Raw genomic sequence first — 26329 nt, 5'->3', positions numbered from 1 at the left:
CTTCTGCAGTCAAAGGCTGCTAATATCAATAGGTTCCTTGATTTTAGCACAAGTATTTACTCCTCAGTTTAAAAAAAATCCAAGACTTTTATCCTTGGTATAACCCAGGCTTTTTTTAGATACACTCAAACCAAATTCTGAAAGCTTTGCTTTCAGTGGTCAAAGGAAGCATTGTGTTGCAGTAAGAAGGGGAAAAGACAATAAGTAGAATATGCAATATGAGCACCGTCCAATATCATTGATGTTTCCGACTAGCCAAATTTATAAATAAACTATTTAGACAGGTAACATGAATTTTCTTCATCAGACGAGAGAACTATTTAAAGAATTAGCTCCTATATATACACTTGCTATAATTAGAGAGTAAAACACTAGTTTTGCCTTTAGAAAAATGGCCTTTTATAAGACATAGCTCATAAAAAATCCTTCTCTACACTGAAAAATACAACACTAATGTTATAATGCATCTTAGACCTTCTATAAGCTACAAGGTATACTAGTGGCTTGGAATGTTCAGTCTGTTTCATAACCCGCCAGAAAAGGCTCAAGCTTTTATCTGAGTATTCAGCCATTCAGCTGGTAGAAGACTGTCTATTATGACAGTAAAAGTGCCCTTTATGTGGGAGTCTAAGACATGTTCTTTCAAATGTCTCCTTTTGCAGAAGTCTTCCCAAAGTTATAGTAGAGTGCAGGGGATAAATAAAGATGAAAGGTGATGAGAAAAATAAAAAAGGCAACAAACAGAGAAAGTATTGGTACCACTGAAAGGAATGGGAAATGAGGCTGGGCCACTCCGTAATATTCTGGTATAAGTAATCACAAACTTCATTCACTACCTGGAGTTCTCTGTGGATGATACAACCTTCTATTTGGGTGATGGACTTCAATTTCATATTCCATCTTGGTGTGTGGCATCAGTCAGATTTAGTCTCTATGAAACCAAGTTTTAAAATGTTCATGAAACCTGGATAGGATTTGAACACCTTTTTTTAGGTTTCTTCCAACAAAATTAGATTTTAGACCACGCAATGTTTGGTCTGGAATGTTCAGCAGTAAGATTCTACACAAGGGATATTTCTCAGTTGGGCTCTGTCTCATAGTAAAAATATACTTTTCAATTATATTCTGGTCCCTTACTTCTCCCCAACAAATACATGGTAAGCAATGAGCTTTTATTAAAAGCTCCAATACTGAGTCTGATTTGAGACTAGTCTCTATGATTTAAACATATACACTATGCTTTAGATACCCCCATGTTTGGAAATTGGAATCACAGTATATTGGCAGAAGGGATCTTGGGGATGACCTCGTCCAATTTCCCTATTTACAGCTTTTAAAGCTGAGATCCAATGAGTCATGTGACTTGGCTGACCTCTCTCTGGTAGTGACTAAACTTGGACCAGAACCCAGATTTACAGACTTACGAAGATTTACTACATAAGTCTCTTTCCATTACACCCCAGCTCATCATTCTTTGCTTTTCACCTTCTAGTGGAAGTTTTTAAAAGTTTCTGTTTCTTTGTCTACTCCCCATATCATAATACTGGATTCAAACAATACTAAAGTGAAGTGTGTTATCTCCTATACATTGCTCATTTCTTTAGAGGGTAATGACTGGAGTCCGGCAACTTGACTGTGGTCTTCAGAAGATGGATGCATTTCACAGAATTGTTCTTTCCTTGTTTCTACTCCCCTAGTGCCAATGTTTAGGATAACTACTTTCTTCCACTCACTTTCGACCCCTCCAATTGGTTCTGAACACTGCAGCCCAAACACTGGCAGATCTGGACCATCCCTACTAGAAGAGGTGTCCGTGCTTCCCAGTCTCAGGACAGAAACAGAACAATACAAAAACTGTAAGGTCTGACTTCTACTTATCTAGGCAGTTCAGTACCCTCCTCCCTCTCCCTCTATGTTCTAGCTTTCTGTTTTGGCCACACCTCAGGGCATGCAGGATCTTAGCTCCCTAGCCAAACATGGATCAAACCTGTACCCCTTGCAATGGAAGCATGGAGTTTTAACCACTAGACCACAAGGGAAGTCGCTCTCTATTCTTTGATTTGATTTTGATTTTTCTTTGATTTCTTTTTTTTTACAATTTAAAAAGTAGATTTATTTATTTTAATTGGAATAATTGTTTTACAATATTGTGTTGGTTTCTTCCATACATCAACATGAATCAGCCATAGATACACATATGTCCTTTCCTCTTAAACTTCCTTCCCACCTCCTATCCCATCCCACCCGTCTAGGTTGTCACAGAGCTCTGATTTGAGCTTCTTGCATCATACAGCAAATTCCCACTGGCTATCTAATTTTACATATGGAAATATATACATTTAAATTCATTCCACCCTCTCCTTCCCCCATTGTGTCCACAAATCTGTTCTCTATATCTGTGTCTCCATTGCTGCCTTGCAAATAGGTTCATCAGTACCATCTTTTACACATGCCATTCACCTTCTGCCCCAGGGAATTTGCACATCTATTTTCTTCCCTCTTCCTTTTCAGATATTAACCCAAAAATCGTATCTTAGTTGCTGTGCTGTGCTGTGCTTAGTCACTTAGTCGTGTCTGACTCTTTTCAACCCCATGGATTGTAGCCCACCAGGCTCCTCTGTCCATGGGGATTCTCTAAGCAAGAATACTGGAGTGGGTGGCCATGCCCTCCTCCAGGGGATCTTCCCAACCCAGGGATTGAACCCAGGTTTCCCACATTACACACTGCAGGCAGATTCTTTACCATCTGAACCACCAGGGAAGCCCATATCCACCCAACTTCCTTGACCATACAGTCATCCTTCAATTTTAAGAAATTATATATAAGCATATACCTTTACCTGGAGCACTCAACAGAAGTTTTAAATTTGTTGGGTAGAGTATTTCAATTATTTAATTTATACCCATCCTCTCCTCTCCACTAGACTAAGTTTCTTGAGGGCAGGGATCATGTCTGATCTTATTCATCACTGTATCCCAGGTGCCCGGCATTCAGTAGACACACAATAAATACTATGTTATGTGAATGAAAAAGTCAGTGACTGCTTTATTTAACATTGATTTAACAATCCTTTTCTTCTTCCAGCTACTTCATATTACATGCCTCTCCCCAAATCCAACATGACTTTCTCATATGAAATGTTCTTTCCCACATTCTCCGTCTGATAAACTCTCACTCTTTATTAAGTCAAGAACAAACATCTTTGGATTGCCCTGGAAGTCCAGTGGCTAAGATTCCAAGCTCCCAATGCAAGGGGTCCAGGTTTGATGCCTGGTCGGGGAACTATTAATAGATCCCACATGCTGCAACTAAAGAGCCTGCATGCTGCAACTAAGACCCAGCTCAGCCAAATTAATTAATTAAATAGTTTTAAAAAGAAATGCTTGTTCAGGGAGAATCCATTGCTTCTGCCGTAATGGGTTAGAAGTTCGTTCTATCTGTTACAGTGCTTTTCTCATTGTATCCCACTTAGAATTCTTTCTTGTTCATTCATTCAGCAAATACTCATGAGACTTTGCTTGAGGTACAATCTCTGACATCACAGAGTTTACATCCTAGTGGAGGTAGATAAACATGCTACAAGAGAAGAAGGTGTCTCGTGAGCTTTAAGTGAAAATACCTTTTCGGGGCTGTGAGTTCTTAAAAGTGATGAACATCTCATCTATCTGTATCTTTCAGATGTGAGTGCTTACCAAATGTTTGTGGACTATCCAAAAGAGTGGATGAGTGAGGGAATAATGAATTTCAAAGCACTGGTATCCTTTTTCTGGCCACATGTTTTGGCTAACATCATCCAATATCAGTTAGTTATGGTGATTTACAATTTATTTAGATGTTCCCCTGGCCCCTATTTGCTTATTTTAATAAGGCCTGGGCTTAAAATAAAGGATGGATTTTCTGGAACTATGTAGGGAACAAGCAAAAAACAAGTAAGACTAACAATTACTGCTGCCCCAAAGTGGAATTTGCTGCCTCAAGGCACTCCTGGGCCTGTTAATGTCCAGGCAGATCCCAGGTGACCATCAGTTCTGCTGAGAAATGGCTAAGATTGCCTCTTATTGCCAAGGTGCCTCCTATCCCTTAAATTTCATGGTTCTGTGAGATTTCTGAGTAACCTCAACTCATCTACATATTCCACTGGGCATTCCAACAAGAAAAGTTCACTTGTCAATTTTTTAAGTTTAACATTTGGCAAAGATGAATTTTCAATTTCTCAGCTTATACTTACTCCTAGGAAAAATATTCAAGCCAGAAAAGCCATTATAATAAAATTGCTACCAATAAAAGGATGAAGAAAATAAAGTGTGAAAGTTAGCGAGTCTAAATTTTTTCTTCAAAAGATGAGAGTATACACTTCAATGATACCATTTTCTCTTTCATATTGTCATACGAAGCCTGTAACAGTGGGTAAAGCTTAATCAGGGCTTCCCATGTTGGCTCAGTCGTAAAGAATCAGCCTTCAATGGAGGAGACACGGGTTTAATCCCTGGATCGGGAAGATCTCTTAGAGGAAAGAAATGGCAACCCACTCCTATATTCTTGCCTGGGAAGTCTCATGGACAGAGGGGCCTGGTGGGCTACAGTCCACGGGGTCACATAAGAGTCAGACACGACTTAGAAAGTAACCACCACCAACAAAGAATAATCAAAGGACCCATTTCACTGTGTATAATAGGCTCTAGAAGTGAAGTAAGTCATAAAGAGAAAAATAGATATTATGTTTTAATGCTTATATATGGAATCTAGAAAGATGGTACTGATGAACCTATCTGCAGGGCATCGATGGAGATGCAGACATAGAAAAACAGATTTATGGACACAGGGGTAGGGGAAGGAGATAGTGGGACAAATGGAGAGACATATTCACTCCATCTGTAAAACAGATAGCCAGCGGGAGTTTGCTGTATGACTCAGGGAACTCAAACCAGGGCTCTGTGAGGGGTGGGGTGGGATGGGAGGTAGGAGGGAGGTTCAAGAGGGAGGCGACATGTGTATACCTATGACTGATTCATGTTGAAGTATGGCAGAAACTAGCACAATATTGTAAAGCAATTATCTTTCAATTAAAAATAAATATTTTTTCTTTTAAAAAAATTTTACTTTATTTTTATTTCTTAATTAATTTATTTTAATTGGAGGATAATTCAGTTCAGTTCAGTCACTCAGTCGTGTTCAACTCTTTGCGACCCCATGGACTGCAGCACGCCAGGCCTCCCTGTCCATCACCAACTCCCAGAGTTTACTCAAACTCATCTCCACTGAGTCGGTGATGCCATCCAACCCTCTCATCCTCTGTTGTTCCCTCCTTATTGAGATACTGTGATGGATTTTGCCATACCTAAATTTAAAAAATAAGAATAATCAAAAGAATGACTCTATAGTAATGGAAATACATGAAGACCAGTATTTGTGCTGGGAAAATAACTTAAGGTGAAAGGCAGAAACCTTTCCCAAGGTATTAAAATCACAATGTGTAGGTGGCCACGTCTTCAGACTCAAAGCAGATGATTGCACAAATTAACCTTCGGATTCTCAGTGTGGCCACATCCACTGATATCCTTACTTCCTTTCCTGATGGTGCATATTCAAAATATTGTGTTCTCAATTCTAGCATTTAAAAAAAAAAAGCTTCTAACAAATCAATGGTACCCTTCATTAATAAATCCAATTTAAAACATCAGAATGTGTCACAAATAATTGTATGCTCGATTTACCCCCTCCCCCGTGCATTAAATAGAAAAGGGAAGAGGTTCATTGAACTATAAACATCCACGTCCGCATCTCTTATGAATAATGTTTTCCATCCGCCTTTGTCATCAGTGAGGATCATTAAACAGTATTTATTAAGCATCCATCTGTGTATGGCACTTTATAAATATTCCTCCCTGTGCCTCTGCCCCCTTTCTCAATCTACCATGTGTCTCTGTTGTAGAAAATGCTAGGGAGCTACAAGGATAATAAATAATTAATGGTAAGAACGTAAGGCAGATGGATGGGATGACCTACTAGCACCTATGAATCTTAGGATGTTAAATTTACTGCTAATATAATTTAGCACAAATTGATAAGAAAATATCAAAGCATTTGATGCAGAAAAAATGAGCTCATTGTATTCCATCAACATTTTCAAAAATACACATGTGAAAATTAGGGACCACAGATGGACCGACTGAAGCCCTAAGTTGATGTGACTTGTACCAGATGAAACAGTCTTGAAATAAATAATGTGGAAAACAGTGTGGAAAAGTCAGAAAAATTATGGCTGCAACAGTATAACTGGGAGTGTAACCTGAGCGACAAGTGAAAATATTCAGATATAAAGCAAAGGCATTGTTTTCACTAAAAGGAGTAGTGTGGTTTAGGATGGTGAAACTATGAATTTCCTCCCCTTTCTCAGTCTTTCTTTCATGTTATTCTATTATTTTTTCTCTAAGAAAAAAACCAGTTATTCAGGTTTTAGAGATGGAGATATTTAAAACACTCTCTTTCACCTTTGCAAGCCTCAGGTAGTTAGGATAATAATAAAAGGGCAGGAGTGCATGCTAAGTCGCTTCAGTCATGTCCAGCTCTTTGCAACCGTATGAACTGTAGCCGACCAGTCAGTGTAAAATCAGCTATTGCTACAGGTTTGAGATTTGCCATTTGAATTCTGTTTCAGCTTAAGTTCAAAATGTTCCTAAATAAAAACTGTATTTCCTAGAAGGTAGGGATGTTCTTGGAGTTGTAGTTGAAGGACAGCCAAGTTATGAACTCATTTGCTTTGTGACTTTGGTTAATAATTAGCATTTTTATCACCTACCACATATTGAGGGATTATTACACACAGCCATTGTGCTTATTCCACTTAATTCTCATGAGAATTCTCATTAATTCTCAATCCTCCTTGTGGGGGAGATCAGTACCTTTGATTTATAGATAAAAAAAACTGAGGTTCCAAAATGTATGTACCTTGTTCAAGATGACATAAACACTAAGTATTTTTTACAGGATACCAGTCCAGCAATGTCTCAGCTTAAAGCCCATGTTCTTAATCTTCTAAGATTCTGGAGGTTTTCCTTGAATGGCATGATTCTGAGTGCCTCAATTCAATAAATACATAGAAATATGAGACCAATATTGTACAATATTTTTCGTACAATACAGAATGAAAGAATGAATCTCAGATAATTCCTGTAACACTATGTCTATCCATTAGCTTAGATATATAAAATATATTAAATGGAATAATTTTCTTGTGGATATGGTTGGGATGGCAATTATTTCCACAGTTATAAATTTTCACAAAACTGAAAATACATCTTAGTGTGTGGCTTTAAAAGTGATGCTATTAATCTCAGTATTGAGATCCACAGTCAAGATGGATGCTTTAAAATATTTTATAAATGTTAAAAATATAAAATTCACAATATTTGAAAGGGCAACATTGGTAAGTTTAAATGATCTTTCCAGGATCCACTCAGCATCAAGGCTAAGACCAAGTCTCTTAGTTCCTAAATCCATGTTCTTTCCACTAGACCCTGACACCTTAGAGCTTCAGAAATAAATATACAATTAGAACAATGAAGAGAAAAAATGTGAAGCAGGAGACATCTAGCTATTTCACACCCAGTTAAATGTATAAATACTGATGAGTTGAACCTAATTATTAATGATTCCTGACTACAACATAAATCTGTAATTTCTACTATTCCAATAACAGTCAGAATAGGAGATCATAGCTTCAAGTAACACATACTGATTAGATCCATGATTCCTTTCTCATTCCCCTCCTTTCAAAACAATGTGTCCCTTGGCTATTAAGATACATACTGCATGCAGGGGTTACAAAGTGGTGTAAAGGCACCCTTGCTCTCAAAACACTCACTGGATTACTGCAATGAAATTACAGAAAATTTTGGATTTGTGGCTTTTAGCATGTGTTGTATGTGGTTGTTGGTGGTGGTTTAGCCACTAAGTCATATGCGACCCTTAGACACCAAGGACTGTAGCCCATTAGTTTCCTATGTCCATGGGATCTCCCAGGCAAGAATACTGGAGTGAGTTGCCATTTCCTACTAGGATCTTCCTAACCCAGGGATTGAACCCATGTCTCTTGTGTCTCCTGTTTACAGGCTCAGAAAATATTATGAACTTAACTATCTTAAACCTAATTAAGCCTTTCTACCTTATTTGAACATACTGATGTAAGGAAGAGAGAGGTGTGCAATACCAGCCAGTGATGAAGAAGTCTTAATTCATGAGGCTTTGTAGAATACAGTCTTCATTTATGAGACTGGTAGCCTTAGCTACCATTAGAAATTTTGAAAACTCTTTAAGATCTTACATGAATTAATGAATGTGATGAATTTTTTAATTCATTCATTCAACAATATTTACTGCACACCTACTACATATCGAGCACTGCGTTCCAAATGCCATAAAATGCCTGCAAGAAAATGGCTCCCTGGATGAAAAATACAGGCAAAAACTCTCAGTATAATGTTCTACTTCAGCTGAATATACACATGATTACAAACTATGTTTATTATGCTGGAAACCAAGTATTTTGCTGGGCCTGAATTAAACCAGAAGTCAAGTTTAAGAAGTAGCTTTTTAATAGCTTCTAAGCTTTCTATGTGCACTCATTTCTACAAAATCTAATGAAAATGCTCTCCTTAGATTTAGAAAAGACTAGGATTCCAAATTTAAAATGACATTTATCTCCAAAGTAAATTAATATTTAATGAGAGTCTGATTAATAATTGTGATTTTATGAACTGAAGACATTTAGCACAAAAGCCCCTAGACACATTTGTTCTATACAGACTGGGGAAAAGGGCTAACAGTGGATCATCTCTTTCAAACGTTACTTTGCTGTTATATTTCAGACTTTTTCCTTCTAAACACCACTTGCCCGTTCTGGTATTAGCTTATTGGAAAGCTTTTCATTTGTGAAAAACAGGGTAAGAATTCAAGAGATCCAGTGCCATGAGAACTTCCAAAGGATTAAGAAAGACTATAATGTTATCTAGGTGAGAGCTGTGAAGAAGAAAAAGAAAGAAAGAAAGAAAGAAAGAAATGGTTCAGAGTTCACCTTACCTTTTTTTACATATTAAATACTGAAATTATTATATCTGTTAAATCTCCAAAAATGTATCAACTGGCCTGTAAAGAGCTATCACCATTTCAGATCCTTTTTTTTTTTTTTTTTGCTAATGAACTGAACTGCTCTTTGACTGGTTTTTGTTAATGATCTGAACTGATAAAACAGATTTTGTAAATAAGTACAAAATAAAGAAATCAATATGTGAAAGTAAAGGAACTTGCTGAAAGACACAGTGTCACATCTGTCATTTTAGAGATTAGAAAGGAAATAAGGACAGAGGAAGGAGAGAGAGAGGAAAGGCAAGGGAACAAAAAAGAAAAAAAGAGTCCAAGTTGGAAAATGTTGGGGTGAGAAAGCATTTAAGGTCACATTACACTGGTACTTACAAAGATAACGTTCTACTTTTCTATAATACTTTCCATTTTGTCCAGTTCACACAGAGGAAGAAATGCCTTCAATAAGAACAATTCCTATGGATAGAAACAAGACACAAGAGCTCCTTTGCTAGAATGTACTGGAAGAACTTCATCAGTGTCAAAGCACGCACTGGACTCCAGACATGTTAATACATGGTTAACTGAAGGCCAACACTGGTTATAAATGGATTATTTCTAGAATTTAAACCACATTGCTTTTGAAGCTTAGGGTTTCCTAAAGTAATTCAGGCTAATAATAATCTAGCTCAGCACTAGCACTGACTCATGGTAACCAGCAGCTATAGATGACTATTTAAATTTAAAACTTAATTTCTCAATCTTACAAGTCAGTTTCAAGGGTCTGACAGCTTATGTGGCTAGTGGCTACTACTGGTGAGCACAAATATAGGATTTTTCCTATATATCACATCAAATTCTGTTGGAGAACACAAGTCTAGCCAGACTTCTGTAAAGTAATGAGGCTAAGTATGTTCTGAAATAGGGGTGAGAGACAAATTCTATTGGAAGTGCCATGTTCTGCCTGTCTGGATCTCATTCCACCAACTGTCTCCATCCTTAGCAGTGGCAAACCATGGACCTCCGTTTACAAACTCTCCTCTATCCCAGCTTCAAGAACCACCTGACTCTTGTCAAGAAGAATGTGAAGATTACGTGGGTGTAAAATAGCAAGATCAAACCAGTCAATCCTAAAGGAAATCAATCCTGAGGACTCACTGGAAGAACTGATGCTGAAACTGAAGCTCCAATATTTTGGCCACCTGATGCAAACTGTCGACTCATTGGAAAAGACTCTGATGCTAGGAATGATTGAAGGTAAAAGGTGAAGAGGGCAGCAGGGGATGAGATGGCTGGATAGCATCACCGATTCAATGGACATTAACGTCTGCAAACTCTGGGAAATAGTGAGGGACAGAGAGGCCTGGCATGCAGCAGTTCATGGGCTCGCAAAAAGTTGGATGCCACTTAGCAACTGAACAACAACAATGGGCTGGCAGTTCTTCACCAGGCAGACTTGCTCCTGTCCCGCTCTGCCCAACCCTGGCCAGCAGTTCTTAGTAACTGTGCTCTTGGTGCTGTTTGGTGACCAAGAACCTAACTCACGGGCCAGTTCCATCCACCATTTGTTGCTCCACCATTGGATAAACAAATAAACAATGAGCATCAGCTATGCACCTGGAGGTGCAGAGGTATGATGTATAAAGTAGTGAAGAAGAAAGAAGGTCCCTGTCTTTATTGAAGTGATATTCTCACACAGGAAAATGCCATTTGACAAGTGATTACTCACAATTTAACAGCAGAATTGGGGTAAATGCTACAAAGGAGAAAACAGCTAGAGACTGTCATACAGAGTAAAGTAAATCAGAAAGAGAAAAATATTGTGTATTAATGCATATATGTGGAATCTAGAAAGATGGTACAGATGATCCTATTTACAAAGCAGAAATAGAGACACAGACATAGAGAACAAATGTATGGATACCAAGGGGGAGGGAAGGTGGAAGCAACTGCAAGATTGGGGTTAACACATCTTCAGTCATATCTGACTCTTTTGCGACCCTATGGACGGTATAGCCTGCCAGGCTCCCCAGTCCCTGGGATTCTCCAGGCAAGAATACTGGAGTGGGTTGCCATTTCCTTCTCCTACTGTATAGCACAGGAAACTCTGTTTAGTGCACTGTGGTGATCTGAATGGGAAGGAAGTCCAAAAGGAAGATGATACATGTATACATGGGGATTTTCCTGGTGGCTCAGATGGTAAAGGATAGGCCCGCAATGCGGGAGACCTGGGTTCAATCCCTGGGTTGTGAAGATTCCCTGGAGAATGAAATGGCTACCCACTCTAGTATTCTTGCCATGAACAGAGTAGCCTGACCGGCTATAGTCCATAGAGTCGCAAAGAATCAGACATGACTGAAAGTGACACTTTCACACATGTGTATACACATGGCTGATTCATTCTGCTGTACAGCAGAAACTAACACAATGCTATAAAGCAAATACAGTCTGATAAAAAAAGTTTTTTAACTAAAAATATGATTTTTTTAAGGAAAAATAGAAAACAGCTAGAAAGAGAAGATTGAGGAAACATGCTATATTCTGGGACTCCAAGAAGATTTCTTTGAACAAGTGACTTCTGACCAGATATTAGAGGCATGAAGAAGAGTTAAGAAACTGGAAGAAAGCATCTGAATAACTACCTGTGCAGGCCTCAGGGCAGGGAATCCCAGACACTTGAGGGGAACGAAAAGAAAACCAGAAATCGTAGTAGCAAAGGAGGGGCGTGCGGCCTGAGATGACACTGACAGGCAGGGGGCAGACTGACCAGAGCCTGTTATGAACAACTTTATACTAGTGATGTTTTCAAAATGAAGGAGGAGTATAGTAGCCCCCAAGTTACAGATTTAGGCCTTTACCCTAAGAAAAGTGGGAAATCATTTAAGGGTTTTAGATGGATGAGTGATATGATCAGATTTGCCTTTTATTAAAAAACCAAAGAACAAATGGATTGAAAGGATAAGAAGAGACTAAGAGTCCTGGTAGTAAGCTTTAGTAGAAGTTCAGAAAGAGATGTTGGTAATTTGATGATGGTACAGGAAATGGTCCTCCCCACTGAGTCTGAATCCCTGAGTTGATTACATGAACATCACGTGGTTTTCCTAAGACAGGCCTATGTCTCAATTGGTCTGAATGCTTGCTAGCTACTTAAGACAGACCTCTTCTTAAACTTTAAAGCATTTGATCCTATGGCTGGGTCACTCTAATCCCACCTGCCCTGCCTGCCCCTGTCTGTCTAAATCTCCAGATCTTCCCTGTTCCCAGAAGACCTCTCCCCTATGTGGTCAGGACTTCCCCCATTCCCCCAATACTCCATCAGTCTAACTTCCTGCCTACCCGGTACAATCTGCCATCTGTTTCCACTCTCTCTAGATGCCACGTTTACCGACCTGGTTGATCTCCTTTTAGGATCCTCTTATTCTGACATACTGAGTGCTCACTGCTGGAAAACAAAAGGAGAGAGTGGGAAAAGAACCAAATAGCTCAAGTCCTGGAGTCTGCAAAAAATAAACCCAGTGATTAAAATCAGAGAATCAAAGTATCTCTGGGTAATAATGGAGGCAGAATGGCCCAGCTCCCCTAGTTCAGCAAACCACAGCCTACATGCCATTCCTCACTTCAGAAATGCCACCCTCACCCTTTCACCTTCAGGAATCTTGCCTCTGCCCATCACCTTTCCCTTCCAAATAGTTCATAAGGAAACACAGACTGTTTGAGCCAGGGCAGAATCACTATACTTGGCCACTAGAGAAGAAACTGGGGGTTCTTACGTTTGCCTTCTGATAGACTCTAAGCCCATTGAGGGTAAAGACCAATTTTGTGTAACCTGGCTACAATCTCATGCCAGTTGGACTATGAGAAAGCAATACTTCCTCTTCAAGAAAGAACCACTGCTTTGTCTTGGAAAACATCATGGACTATCAATTATTACAGGCAAATCCTCTTGTGGACTTGCACACCAAGTCCACTGGCACTTGGGAATGGATAGAGGGAAAATTTTATACAAAGAGATGTGAAGAAGAGTCTAGAGAAAGAGAAAGGCCTGGCACATGGCTGGTATCTGGACCCCAAACAAATCTGGGCCAGTGAGCAAACCCCCATGATAAGAAATAGTAAATATATTTCTAAGAGCAGTGACATTTAACATTTGATTAGAATTAGTTTTTTGTCTATGGTATAATTACCATCCTTTATCCCAAAGCACTCAGCCAGAGTCTGTTATCTACAAGACCCTTATACTAACAATGTTTTAGACCAGTGGTCTTCAATCTTTCAGCACCAGGGACTGGTTTCATGGAAGACAATTTTTCCATGGAGCAGGGAGGGACGATTTTGGAAAGATTCAAGTGTATTACATTTATTTTACACTTTATTTCTATTACTATTATATCAGTTCCACCTCAGGTCACCAGGCATTAGATTCCAGAGGTTGGGGATCCCTGCTTTAGAGAACAAAGGAAAACATGTGGTAGTTCTAGAAGTCAGGGTCAAGAGCCAAAGACAGGACAGGAGTAGATGGGGGAGATGCCATCCATAGCATGGATTAACTAGTGACTGAATGTAATTTAAACTCTTTCTCCCCCTAATTTATTCTGGAGGAAGAAGACAACAGTAGAGAACAGCTGTGTACCTAAGCTTGGGTTTCAATTTTGTAAGAATGAGTTGTTACTAAGACATTCCTATTAAGTTAGGGATAGCATTTCCCAGTCCCCTGCATCTAGGTGGGCCATGCATGTGACTAACTGTCATCAGTGGAATACAAGAAGTGTTGTTGTCGCAGTTGAGCCAGGCTGTCTAAGAAGTTGATGTCTTTTCAATGCATGCTCACTTTCACTCTCTCTCCATTTGACTGTTATGCAGGTGAGAAATAAAAATACATTATGTTTAGCCACTAACAGTTCAGTTCATAACAGGAGCTAGCATCATCACAAATTATTCTGAAATGGACACCTTGAAGTGGGTGCTGCCATAACAAAAATCTGATTATGTAGCATTGGCCATTGACAAGGAAACAGAGACCAGGGACCTGGAACCCTGTTATGCCGTGGCAAAACTATGCTAACTTAGAGGCCAGATCTATAGCTGTATATGGTTAGAAAGAGCCAGAATGCTAGTTAGTGTGTGATGGTTGCTCTTCACTGTCTATACCAAGGTATTACAAGATAATGGATGAGCTCATGAAAGAATTGGCTAGTTTGAGAACAGAAATAAGGGCAAATAACCAAATTTCAGAAGTATAAAACTCAAAGCTGAAACAATTCACTGCTTCAGGGACTCTAATGGTGAAGAATGACATTGAAAAAGGCTTTGAATAACACATGTCTGTTAACACTACTTCCCAGTTAGACAAAGAGAATCAGCCTTGCAGCAAAGATCTGATTAACGAAGTTACCTAAGCACCCACAGGTTTCCTTGGTGACTCAGAGAGTAAAGAATCTGCCTGCAATGCAGGAGACCAGGGTTCGATCCCTGGGTGGGAAGATCCCCTGGAGGAGGAAATGGCAACCCACTCCAGTATTCTTGCCTGGAGAATTCCATGGACAGTGAAGCCTGGCAGGCTACAGTCCATGGGGTTGCAGAGCGAACACAACTGAGTGACTAACACACACATAAGGACCCAAGCCTGTTGCTTCAGACGACCCCAAAATGACCACTTGAGACACAGGGGGTTGAGACATGAGCAAAGAAATGAGGCAAGTTCAAGAATTATAAATAGGAAAGAGCTTACGTGGTAGTCAGTGGTGTAACTGACAGCAAATAGATAAGAAAGCTATGAAGACTTTGAGGGAATTGTATTGTCAAAGAAATTAGGAGGCTAGTTCCTAGTGACAATAAAACAAACTCAAAACATCCAAACTTATACCAGTAAGAAATGGGCTAAGAAAGTACTGGCTTAGCCAAAAAGTCCATTCTAGGCTGTTACCTCTCCCTGTCAGGCTGTCCATCTGCCTTTTTTGAGCCTGGAGAGTGCTTACTCATCTCTTAAAAATTAGCTTAGATGTCACGTCAACTCTTAAGTCTTGTCCGACACTCCCATGTAAAAAATGAAACTCTGACAGTTATGATCAGATTAGTCAGCCTCACATATTATGGCTCCTACTAGTTTGTTTCTAGAGCCTAGAAATACACAGGGTTGAATTTTTTCTGTTTATTTTGTTTATTATTTAGTCCTCCAAACTTAACTTCTTACTAAAAACTTAGTGAAGTCTGATTTTTCAAAATAGCTTAACTATGCATTAGAATTGGAGTGGCTCCTGTCAATGGGAGAATATAGTTATCATCAGTGTTGCTAAATGGGATTAATACAATCTTTGGGGATGACTTGTCCAAATTGTTAAGTAGTTGGATGACAAGGCCCATGAATGCAAGAAATTCAATGTGGGTAGAAATTTGGTGTTCTCCATTATTTCACATTTTCATCAGACACTTACATAAATGAAAAACGTGCTTATTATTATTTGACTAGATTCTAACCTTGCTGAATACAAAATATTTTCCCATAGGAATGTTTTAATGATGTAACTACCATATTTAGAACTTCACCAGGATCTGCTCACCATTTTGAAAAGTCACATCATCCACTATAATGCTGCTCATATCAACTGATTCACTGATATAGGACACCCACATCTGTTTGCAATGGTAGCTGTCACACTCAATGAAGATATTTACTTCATTTTTATCTCAAAATGCCAAATTTCCAAAAGTCTCACCAATATTCAGTTGGATATTTTCTCTGAAATCCAAATTTATACATTTTTAAGTAGCAAGCATCTGACTGCTTTATGACACCTTTTAGTGCAGTATACCTAAGCGTATACATATTGATAGACTTGAAATTTGCATAAGCTGCTTTCCTTTTATTTTTTCTATTACAGATAGAAATTTACAATGATTTTTAAAACATTAAACATGTGTAGGATGCATGTAAGAATTAAAGATTTTAAAATTTAAAAAATAAAAAACTAAAAAAATAAAAAATTAAAAAAAAATAAACATGTGTAGGTAGGTTATACGATCTGTAAACATCATTCCAGGAAAGTAAAAGGGGCATTACCAAATATCACTTGATATAAAAGGGACATTGGGTCTGATGGAGTAGAGAATCATGATCACATACATCTATGAATTCAAAGAAATCATATATATGTACATTTTTTTACTCTAGGGATGCTCCTGTCAGGCAGCTACTCAACTGAACTGCCATCCTGCTCCACCAATAGCTTTTATGACATTTTGTTATGACTTATATGTCTACATGTGTAGGCTGTGAATGTATGAAGTCTTTTATTCATATTTATGTCCCCAACACCTAACTTAGGGCTTGACAGAGAGAAGGGGCTCAGTAGATACCTTAAGGCTGAAATAATAAATGAAAATCTTGAGAAGTATTCAGTCCTTGGTTCTCTGCATAGAACTCTGAATCAATTATTCAACATTTTGCCTATTCCAATAGTATCAAGCATTCTTCATTCTGCCTAATGTTGAAGTCAGTTACATACAATTCTCTCAATTTTCTCTCCTCCTTGTGGGTCCAGTCAGTACTGTTTTACTCTTATCCTAAAAGAACCCCTCACAGAAGCAGCAGTTATTAAATAATATTTAAATTTAATTATTCCCTGAGAATATCCCTACACATATTGGCTGTTTTTAGTACTAACAGTACTATACTTCAGGTATATTATTAATTAAAAGGGTATTTGTAGATTGGTCTGGAGACCAAAGCATCATCTAAAGTACTGTTTCTATCAATGTATTACAAGTTCCAAAAAAAATCAAACTTTTAAGTTCAACTTTTAAGATCCAAGCCAACTGCAGGTTGAGAGTTATCTATTCAGTGGGACTGGGTGGGTCTATGAGACCTAACATCTATGAGAAAAATAAAAATGCCATTCAGTCATGAGGATGTATCTAAATATTTGATTGTATGGCATCCTGCAGGCAATATTTAGCCATTTTATCTTCCAAATTTAATCTAGATGGTATTTTTCACATATATAGACACAGTGCATATTTAGAAAGAGATTTAAATGTTATAAAAATTTTCTTGATGAAAATATCATTAATTTATGATTTGATTTGTGCTTTCATGGTTTTATTACAGTGATTTATCACTTAATAAAATAAATGCACTCTAGACAATATAGTAGAAAGTAAATCTATCAAGTGACTATATTCCACTGTCTAATCAACATATTAAGGGAACATTTTACAGAAGAAAAAGTGGGGACATAGAAAATTATATTCAAAACTAATAATTTCTTTTTAATATATGAATATATAATTATAAAAAATAAACTAAAAATATTTATAATACTATACTCAAAATAATTCACTTAAAAAAATCTAACACTAAAAATAAACTATCAGTAGGAACTGAACAGTCAGATGAACTGTCTCAGCCAGTGTTAGTCTCTATGGTCACTATAAGGGCAGTACTTCCTAATGTTTAAGCGTTAATTCTGAGAAAATTCTACTCATCTTTTTAAAATCAGCCTCTAAACTATCTTCTTATTTCAAATTCATAATGAGAGTTTTGGATTTTTTTCCTATTTAAAATGAAGTCCCTACTTTTAGTCTTTTCCAAGCATCCTTTGTCATAATAACTACAGTATTTAATGGGAGCATATAGCTCCAAATAAATCTAGGAGCTGCAAACATCTTTCCTCATTCTGCCAGTGATCATGCTTCTTAATAAGTAATATCATAGTGGTTAAGTGAAGCCAGAATGCTTGGGTTCAAGCTTGACTGTATCATTGACTTCCTGCTTCTGCTGTTGCTGCTGCTAAGTCGCTTCAGTCGTGTCTGACTCTGTGCGACCCCATAGATGGCAGCCCATTGACTTCCTATGTGACTGTAAATCAGAAAATTTCTCAGTAATTTAACTTTTTGTCTATATAATAAGGTATATTAGTGATAGCTGGCTCATACGGTGGTTGTGAGAATTAAAATATTTAGTATTTATAAAACACTTAAAAGTGTCTGGCTCAACTGTGTGTTATAAAGATAACAATGAAAATAAAATAATTTTATTGATGTAAATAAAATAATAATATAAATGTTATTAATATTTTATTTAAGTATTTATATATTAAATATATTAAATTTTTAATACATTTATATAAAATAATGCTTTAATTTCTATTTTAGAATTTTAATAAAAGTTATTATTATAATATTACTGTTATTTTCAGTAATTCCCCAATACATAGAGGAACAAATTTTCATGATCTTCTTCCTAAATCTGCCTTAATTAACTTATTGTGTGAAATCGTGAAATGTATCTCTGAATGAAAGAGATCCGTGATTTTGAATTCTACCTACAATTCTTCAATTATTTATTCAAGTTTTACTGTCTGTACTACAAAAAATCCTTGAGGAGAAGAGACTATGTCTTCTGTCTCTTTTGCATTTATTATATTGTAATCTCCTTATACATACTTGAAAGTGTTAGTCACTCAGTCAAGTCCAACTCTTTGTGACCCCATGAACTGTAGCCCACCAGGCTCCTCTGTCCATGGAATTCTCCAGGCAAGAATACTGGAGTGGGTTGCCATTTCCTTCTCCAGAGGATCTTCCTGACCCAGGGATTGAACCCAGATTTCCCGCATTGCAGGCAGACTTTTTACTGATTGAGCCACCAGGGAAGACCTAATACATGCATACCTAATGAATATTAAATAAATTAATGAATGAGTTAGTGACTGGATTCATGGCATTAAGTCAGATGGCATAGACTGGTACATTTATACCTACAGGAACAGGAAATTTCCCCTTAAAGATAACACAGAAGGATTTGGCTTACACAAGCCAAAGAGCCCCGAGTTTTACACTCTTGACCTTCTGCCAGACAATCTGGATTTTTGGTGAAGAGTTAGTGGAAATATATATATTAGAATCTCAAGGAGGAAACAAGCAAAGAACCAGAACGGGCTACAGATTTCAAGTACAAAGATACTTGTAGTATACGACTAAACATTTTAAGGCTGTGCTGCTCTATAAAGTTTATCACTTCAGGAGTAATGAGGCCACAAACTCTTACCTTAAAATTTTTTTTGAACTTAAAAAATATCACATATAATGCATGTATACTCTCCACACCTCTGAAGCCCTTATGAAAATAATAAGCATCAGAGTTTTATGTAAAATCCAGTTGACAAATATAGGCAAATCTCAAATAATATTACATTCTAAAGTAAATGTAAAGTCTTAACCTTATATATTTATCTTAAAATGTTCATAAGGAGATGCCCTATCAACTTTTACGATACACACACACACACAGATATATATAATAACACATACATATACATGTTACGAAAGTGAACAAAGTACTGATAAAAACTGGCAATCTACAAGATAATTCCATCCTGATCCAATGCATTTTTGCTTAATAAATTATAAGGAAGTAATCAGTTCCTTGAAATTGTCTATCTCTTAGACTAATTCCTAAGAAGTGTATATATGTATACATATATACACATATATGCATATATATATACACACATACCCTGCTCTCTTTGAACACCATTCCAAAATGCCGGATATAATTTCAAGAAAAAAATTTTCAATTCTTAAAGACTATTTTTCACAGATACACAGGCAGATATGTAAAAAACCTGGACAGATATGATATGCTGTTAAAGTTGCCAACACTGTGACTGAAAGTCTGCCTATGTTTTCATTATTTCTCTATCTTACTTTCGTTACCATACTGGAAATAACAAGGACAAGTTCATGTTCACAGTTGCTCCAAGGCATCAACAAGGAAAACTTAAAAGCCAAACAGAGAAGACCAGCCAAAGTAGTAATTTTTACTAATCTCACCTGAATCTTCAGCAAACATGTATGCCTGGAAAACTCAACTGTGGGATTTGAAGACAAGTGAGACTGAAAATAGTTTCAACAGATGCATGGATTGATTCTATTTAGAAAAACACAGGAGAAAAAAAAAAAAAGAAACACTAGAATTGTCAAAGGGGCAGCCAATGGAGTTGTTCTCTGGAAGTGGTGTGTGTATCTGTGTATGCGGGAGGTTGGGGAACACTAACATGGAGAGGGCAAGGTGAAGGTTAAAAGGAGGAAGAACACAAAGAGAACTGCCAAGTGATTCACTGCTTTCTCCAAGAGTCTGAGTTGTGCCAGAAAAGAAAAAGGAGTGCATTAGACACAATTGTATTTGTGATAAACAATTCGTCTGAAGCTGACGGCATGAGGGAGGGGAGTAGGATGTTTACTTGGTGGAGGCTTGACCAATGTTTTAGGTGATGAGGTTACTTTTCATTCAGTGGGGGGAAAAGTGTTGATACACCGTGTCTTTCAAATTCTCAGAAACCCTATGCAGCCACGCAGTAATCACGTATTTATGCCTTACATTAAGAACACCACCTCTGGTAGCAATTAAATGAATAGACACGAGAATAGATACACCAAATTACTGAACTAAGTTCTGATTAATTTAAGAACCAAGAACTCTCTAGTCTAGATGTCTGCAGAGCTTATCCACGTATGACAAGGAAGCTTTGTACAACTTTATATTTACTGACACACACAACCCTCTAAAGAGTGAAATAAAGTAAAACTTCATTCTATACCTACATAATTTTTAACTGTTACACTCTTTTTCAAAACCTTTCCTGTAAACTATTCAATACTGACAGACTTTAGATTTTCGACTAGAATTTCTCTTTCTCTTGTTCCATAAAATGTGATTATCTCAATTGATGCTTTTTGATAAATAAACCAAGAGACCTCTGTCCCACACAATACTACACATTTAAAAACAATAATAAATCCTGGTTTTCCCTTTGAGGGGAGCTTTAAAATATCAGATCCTCCTCAAAATTCCAGACCCCATCAATGCAAACACAGAAATGTGAAATGCTATTTAAAATATTGGCATTATTGCATAACTTGATTCGAAGGGATGCTGAACCTGCATGAAACGAACCCAAGGTCTCTCTGTGCATGCTAAATTTTTCAGTGTAATCTATTATTATAACACTTGTGCAGTTATAAACGATCCCTACATGGCATGTCTTTGCATACTGCACACTGCCAATTTTTATGAATGAATACACAAAAATGCTCATAATTCGAGAAAATGGATGGCAGCATACTATTTTGAAAACGTTCATTAAGCACTGGAAGCAAAGGATGAGACAAATGGTCAAGTGTCTTTTGGTGCCATGCAGGGCAGCTGTATTCCCGAGTTCCCTAGCAGAGTGTGTTGGAAACAGCCATGAAGCTCTTTCCTTAGAGACTCATTCTGTCTCTCAGAAACCGTGAGCTACAGAACGGAGACCTTGCGTCGCTCGGAGAACAGAATGTATGCACGTCCCTGTGTTCTGAGGACTGTTCATGCATCAGAGACATCACACTCCCCGAATCCGGTCCCACAAGTGTGTGCATGTGAGTGTGGCATTTATCAACAAACGAGCAGAAGGCAAGGAGAGCTCATCGCCTAGAAATAACATCTCCCATCCCTTCTCAGGCAGGCAGCTGGGAAGCTTTTCGGGGGCTAACACTTGAGCGCCTTCCCCACGGGGATGGAGCCTTGCATTTAATAACCCTCTAGGGCTAAGACAGCTTTGTGTGTAAGTCCACTCGGTGCCATATGGCAGTTTCCAATTCCTTCAGCAACTCAATTCTAGCTAGACTGCCCGCAATGATTCATTCTTAAAGGAAGACCCCTTGGGGCTCAGTAATGCCCCCTCCACTTACCTAGCTCCCACCGACCCCGCTTGGCAGGCGGCTCGGGCTCCACAAAGAGCTGTGGGATTCCCCGCTCCCTCCGGGTCTCCTCTCCCCGCGACGGTCCCCTTCGCCAATGATCTGTCGCTGGAAATCCCCCTCCCCTCCACGGAGAGGAGGGTCTCCCCGGCTGGCTGGAGCTCTTGCCTTTTTTTTTTTTTCCACCCTCTCTTTACATGCCTGACTCTGGTTCACGATCTCTAGTAGGAAGGCTCAACGGAGAGGCGGCGGGAGGAAGGAAGCTAAGGCATCCTTAAAAAGAACAATAATCTTCAGAGATCTTCACCCCCTTCCCCATCGCGGGTCCCCATTCCCCTGCCGCCGCCGCCGGCGCCCAGACCAGAGAGGGCTGGGGTAGAAAAGGAAAAAAAATCGAGCCGGGCTCAGCTCGCCGCGCGGAAGGAGCCGGGAAGGCGAGCGGCTCTAGCCGGGGGAGTTGTCGCTCGCTCGGGCTGCCCGCGGCGCGGCGGCCGGCGGGGGCGCAGGGCGGTGGGTGCTTGGTGGGTGTGTGTCTGTGGCGGAGCCGGGGAGAGGCTGGGCGCGGGAGGCGAGGCGGGGCGCTCGGGGGCGCCGGCTCGGGCGCGCACACCCGCCCGCGGCCACCCCGCCTCGCGCTCCGCCTCCTCCCGCGCTCCGCGCGCCCGCGGACTGGAGCGGCGGCGGCCGCCGCCGCCTGCTCCTCCTCTTCCTGGGTGCCCGCAGCTCTTGAGGTGGGCGGCGGGCCCGGGTGGTTCGGTACGGCAGGCGGGGTACCGCCGGGGACGCCCGGGCTTGGCCAGGCGGCGCGGGAGCGGTGCGCTCGAGCGGGGACAGCTCCCGGGTGTCCAGGGCGCGGCCCCGGGGCGCCGGCGGGAGGGCACCGCCCACACCTCGGCGGGCGCCTCCCACACCCCTCGCGCACCCGCCGCTCCCGGCTGCCCCAGGCGGGCTCCACACCCACCTGCTTCCCTCCGCGGCTCCGGCTCCGCGGAGCCGGAGGGTCCGCGGCCCCGCGGGCGCCGCGCACGGGGCGGCGGGGAAAGCCCGGGGCGCCCCGGCCGGGATGCGCTTGGCGGCTTCGCGGGATTCCCTGGGCCCCTCTGTTCTCGGCCGCCGAGCTATCCCCCCGCCCTCCCCACACGCCCCTGACCCTGGCCCGCTGCTCGACCCGGGGGGACTGGGGAGAGGAGAGCCAGCTCCTGAGTGATGACCCCGAGTACCCCCAGGGAAGGAGCGCGCGGGTAACGACGAGCGCAGAGAGGATCCGACTTTCCTCCGAGCTCCTCCAGCTCTGTTTGGGGGCCGTCGCCAGCTCCATAATCCCCGCTTTCCCGGGTTTGAGGGAAAAGCCTGGTGGGTGGGAGCCGTAACTCTGACTACCCACAGGGGCGCTATTCATACCCTGACTTGCTTTCTTTTGCCCGCTCTCCCTACCGTCTAGAGAACTGTGCCAAGTTCCTCCTTGGAGAGGCAGCCAGATGGACACCCAGAACTTTCCCTACCTTCGTGTCGAGCTAAAGACGGGGTAACTTGAGTAACAACTTCACTGGACTCTCTGGGTTCCCGACCCATGAGACACTCAACAAGCACGGGGTAGAGACAGCCTCCTTAGTTACAGGGGCTTTCAAAAAACAAAGTAGCTTGAAACACCCCTTAACCAAGAATGCAGGCCGTGACAGTGTATTTAGAGTTGGGACTCCATTCTGAGTTTCTTTAGGCCAAGAAAGACTGTTGAAGAAAGTCCGTGTTGATGTTTGGTAGAAACCAATGCAATACTGTAAAACAATTATCCTTCAATTTTTTAAAAGGTTTAAAAGGTCCAAATGTACCCAGGTTTAAATGCAGCTCACTTAATCCTTGCTTCTCTCTTAGCCCTCATATACACTGGAATGCTCCATCATCTAGCATTCTCTACACTTTGACTTCTCAGGTGTCCACGGGCCGTACCTTAGGTGCTTTTTTCGACATGCCAGATGTTGGGCAGGATGTTTAATATATAATTTGGCCCTCTCCATGCCATCACCCTGCACCCAGGACCTATTCTGGCCCACTACTGTTCTCAGGGTTTCTCAAGTAGGAACCCTAGGAAAAGGAGACCTCCCAGACCTTTATTCCCAGCCCTGACCCATTTCCAAGCTTCAGCCCCACATTTCCAGGGACCTGAAGGATGTCCATTCCATACCTCCAATCTTTCCAGCCTCCTATACACACTTCCTACAGATTACTCTGCCCCAACCACAAACCTGACCATATCATTTCCCTGGTCACAAATGTTCCCTGGCTTCTCCATTCCCTACCAATCAGTGTCTGCACACTTCTGTGCCATTTCACACCAGAGATCCTGGGATGTTCTCTCCCAGTCTCAAGTCCAAATCATTGCAGCATTTCAAGGCCCAGGTCAAACTCTGCCTCCTCCGTGACCCCCTCTTATGAGGAACATAGCCCTAGGGCTTCCCAGGTGGTGCTAGTGGTAAGAACCAACCTGTCAATGTTGGAGACCTAAGAGAGGTGGGTTCCAACCGTGGGTTGGGAGGATCCCCTGGAGGAAGAAATGGCAACCCACCCCAGTATCTTTGCTTGGAGAATCCCATGGACAGAGGAGCCTAGTGGGCTACAGTACATGGGGTGGCAAAGAGTCTCACATGACTGAAGCGACATAGATGCATGCATGAGATAGCCTTATCTCTTTAAAGAAATAGCACCTTCTGCTTCCTACAAAGTATATGTGTTTCCTGTATACAAGTCTTACTGTTTTAAATGTTTATCCAGGGTAGAGTCCATATCACTTTGTTTGCATTCTTTATGTATAACCCAAAGCCACACGTATAAGAGATACCTATTCATCCAACAAATACTTATTTTTCCATTTTTCTCAGGAACTTGATAATTGTTAAATGAGTGAAATTTGCAAAATATTTTGCCCAGAAACACTGTTTGATTCATTTTGAGGATGTGCTAAATATAAGTGGTGTGATCTTTCATAAATTTTATGGCTGATGAAAATCCCCTTACCTTACTAGCCCACATTAATACCACCTTCAATGAGAATTTAATTATTTGACAAGTGTTTGTAAAAAAAAATTTTTTTCCCTTACGTTTCCATTAGGGTTCAAAATCTGAATCCATTTTCCTACTAAGCTGTCATTGATCAAGAGAACAAGTTATCTACTGGGTGAAACACACTGCTGCTATCCCCATTAATGAGAAGTAGTACGCTTCCCATGTGGTGCTAGTGATAAAGTATCTGCCTATAATGCAGATTAGAAGAAAGAGACCGGGTTCCATCCCTGGGTTGGAAAGATCCCCTGGAGTAGGGCATGGCGACCCACTTCAGAATTCTTGCCTGGAGAATCCCCAAGGAGAGAGGAGCCTAGCGGGCTACAGTCCATAGGGTCACAAAGAGCTGGACAGGACTGAAGCAACTTAGCAGGCTTGCAGGATGCTAGAAGTAATTATTACCCATCATGCCCAAGTCTTGTCTGTAACCATGCAATGACATGGGAAAACAACGTTTGGAAATAAAATCTAATTCCACATACAAAATTACTTGTAGCTCAAATGAATTACAGAGAACAACTCTTAGTATACAGATTTTTAAAAAATAGTTGACTTTTCCATATGCATAGCTTGAATTCTAGATGGCTGCAAAAACTCTTGTGTTGATCATCACCATGTGATTTCACTGCCTTAGTGTGTATCATTTTGTATTTTTGTAGTTACTCTCCCAAAAAAAAGAGATGAAAAGGATCTAGCTGAAAACTCAGACATGTTTTCACATTACTCCTTAAGTCAGGGGTCCCCTACCTCCAGGGATCTAATGCCTGATGATCTGAGGCAGAGCTGATGTAATAATAATAGAAATAAAATACACAATAAGTATAATTTGCTTGAATCATCCCCACACCATCCCTTCTGGACCCCCTCATCCCATCCCTCACTCTCTGTGTGTGGAAAAATTGTCTTCCACAAAACTGTTTCCTGGTGCTAAAAAAGGTTGGGGACTACTTCCGTAAACTATCTTATTTTAACCTTTATTGATATTTATGAAAATGTTCCTATTGCTTGTATTTCAATTTCTCACATTTATCATAAGATTTGATGAAGTTGTATTAAAAGTAAAGAGGAGAATTTAAAATGTCAGACTGCTTTTCTCATAACACTTGGTGAAAAAAAAATCACTTCAATTTAAGTTTAACCTGAAATACTCTTATGTGTTATCATTAGATCAATTTAGATCAAGAATGCATTTCCTCATATATCAGTGCTGGTGATATTGGAATATTTATGTATATAACACAATATCAAGAAAAATAGGTTTTTGGTATTTTTTGTTGAATATGGTATTTGAAAAACATTTACTCTAATCTGAATTACATCATTACTAACTACATTTTAGCCTATCAAACTGAAATTTTCATTGGCAAGTTGACTTACAGAAAGAGTCTGTATAGATAAGAATAAAGTAGTAAAGGCTGAAGAATGAACATATTTTAAAATGTTAAAAGCAGAAAGGTAAGA

At 39.9% G+C, this 26329-nt stretch overlaps 1 protein-coding gene across 1 annotated transcript in view; it reads right to left on the bottom strand.

The window, feature by feature from the left end:
* Positions 1-22368, bottom strand: part of KCNB2 (potassium voltage-gated channel subfamily B member 2) — a 465639-nt gene extending 443271 nt beyond the window's left edge. The window contains exon 1 of the mRNA XM_004011737.6: positions 21803-22368. The gene's annotated coding sequence lies outside the window, so the exon portion shown is untranslated. The remainder of the gene's footprint in view (positions 1-21802) is intronic.
* Positions 22369-26329: the final 3961 nt, after the last annotated feature.

The sequence above is a fragment of the Ovis aries genome, chromosome 9, assembly GCF_016772045.2.
Source record: "Ovis aries strain OAR_USU_Benz2616 breed Rambouillet chromosome 9, ARS-UI_Ramb_v3.0, whole genome shotgun sequence".
NCBI classification, from domain to species: Eukaryota; Metazoa; Chordata; class Mammalia; order Artiodactyla; family Bovidae; genus Ovis; species Ovis aries.
This window is presented reverse-complemented; position numbering and strand designations above follow the sequence as displayed.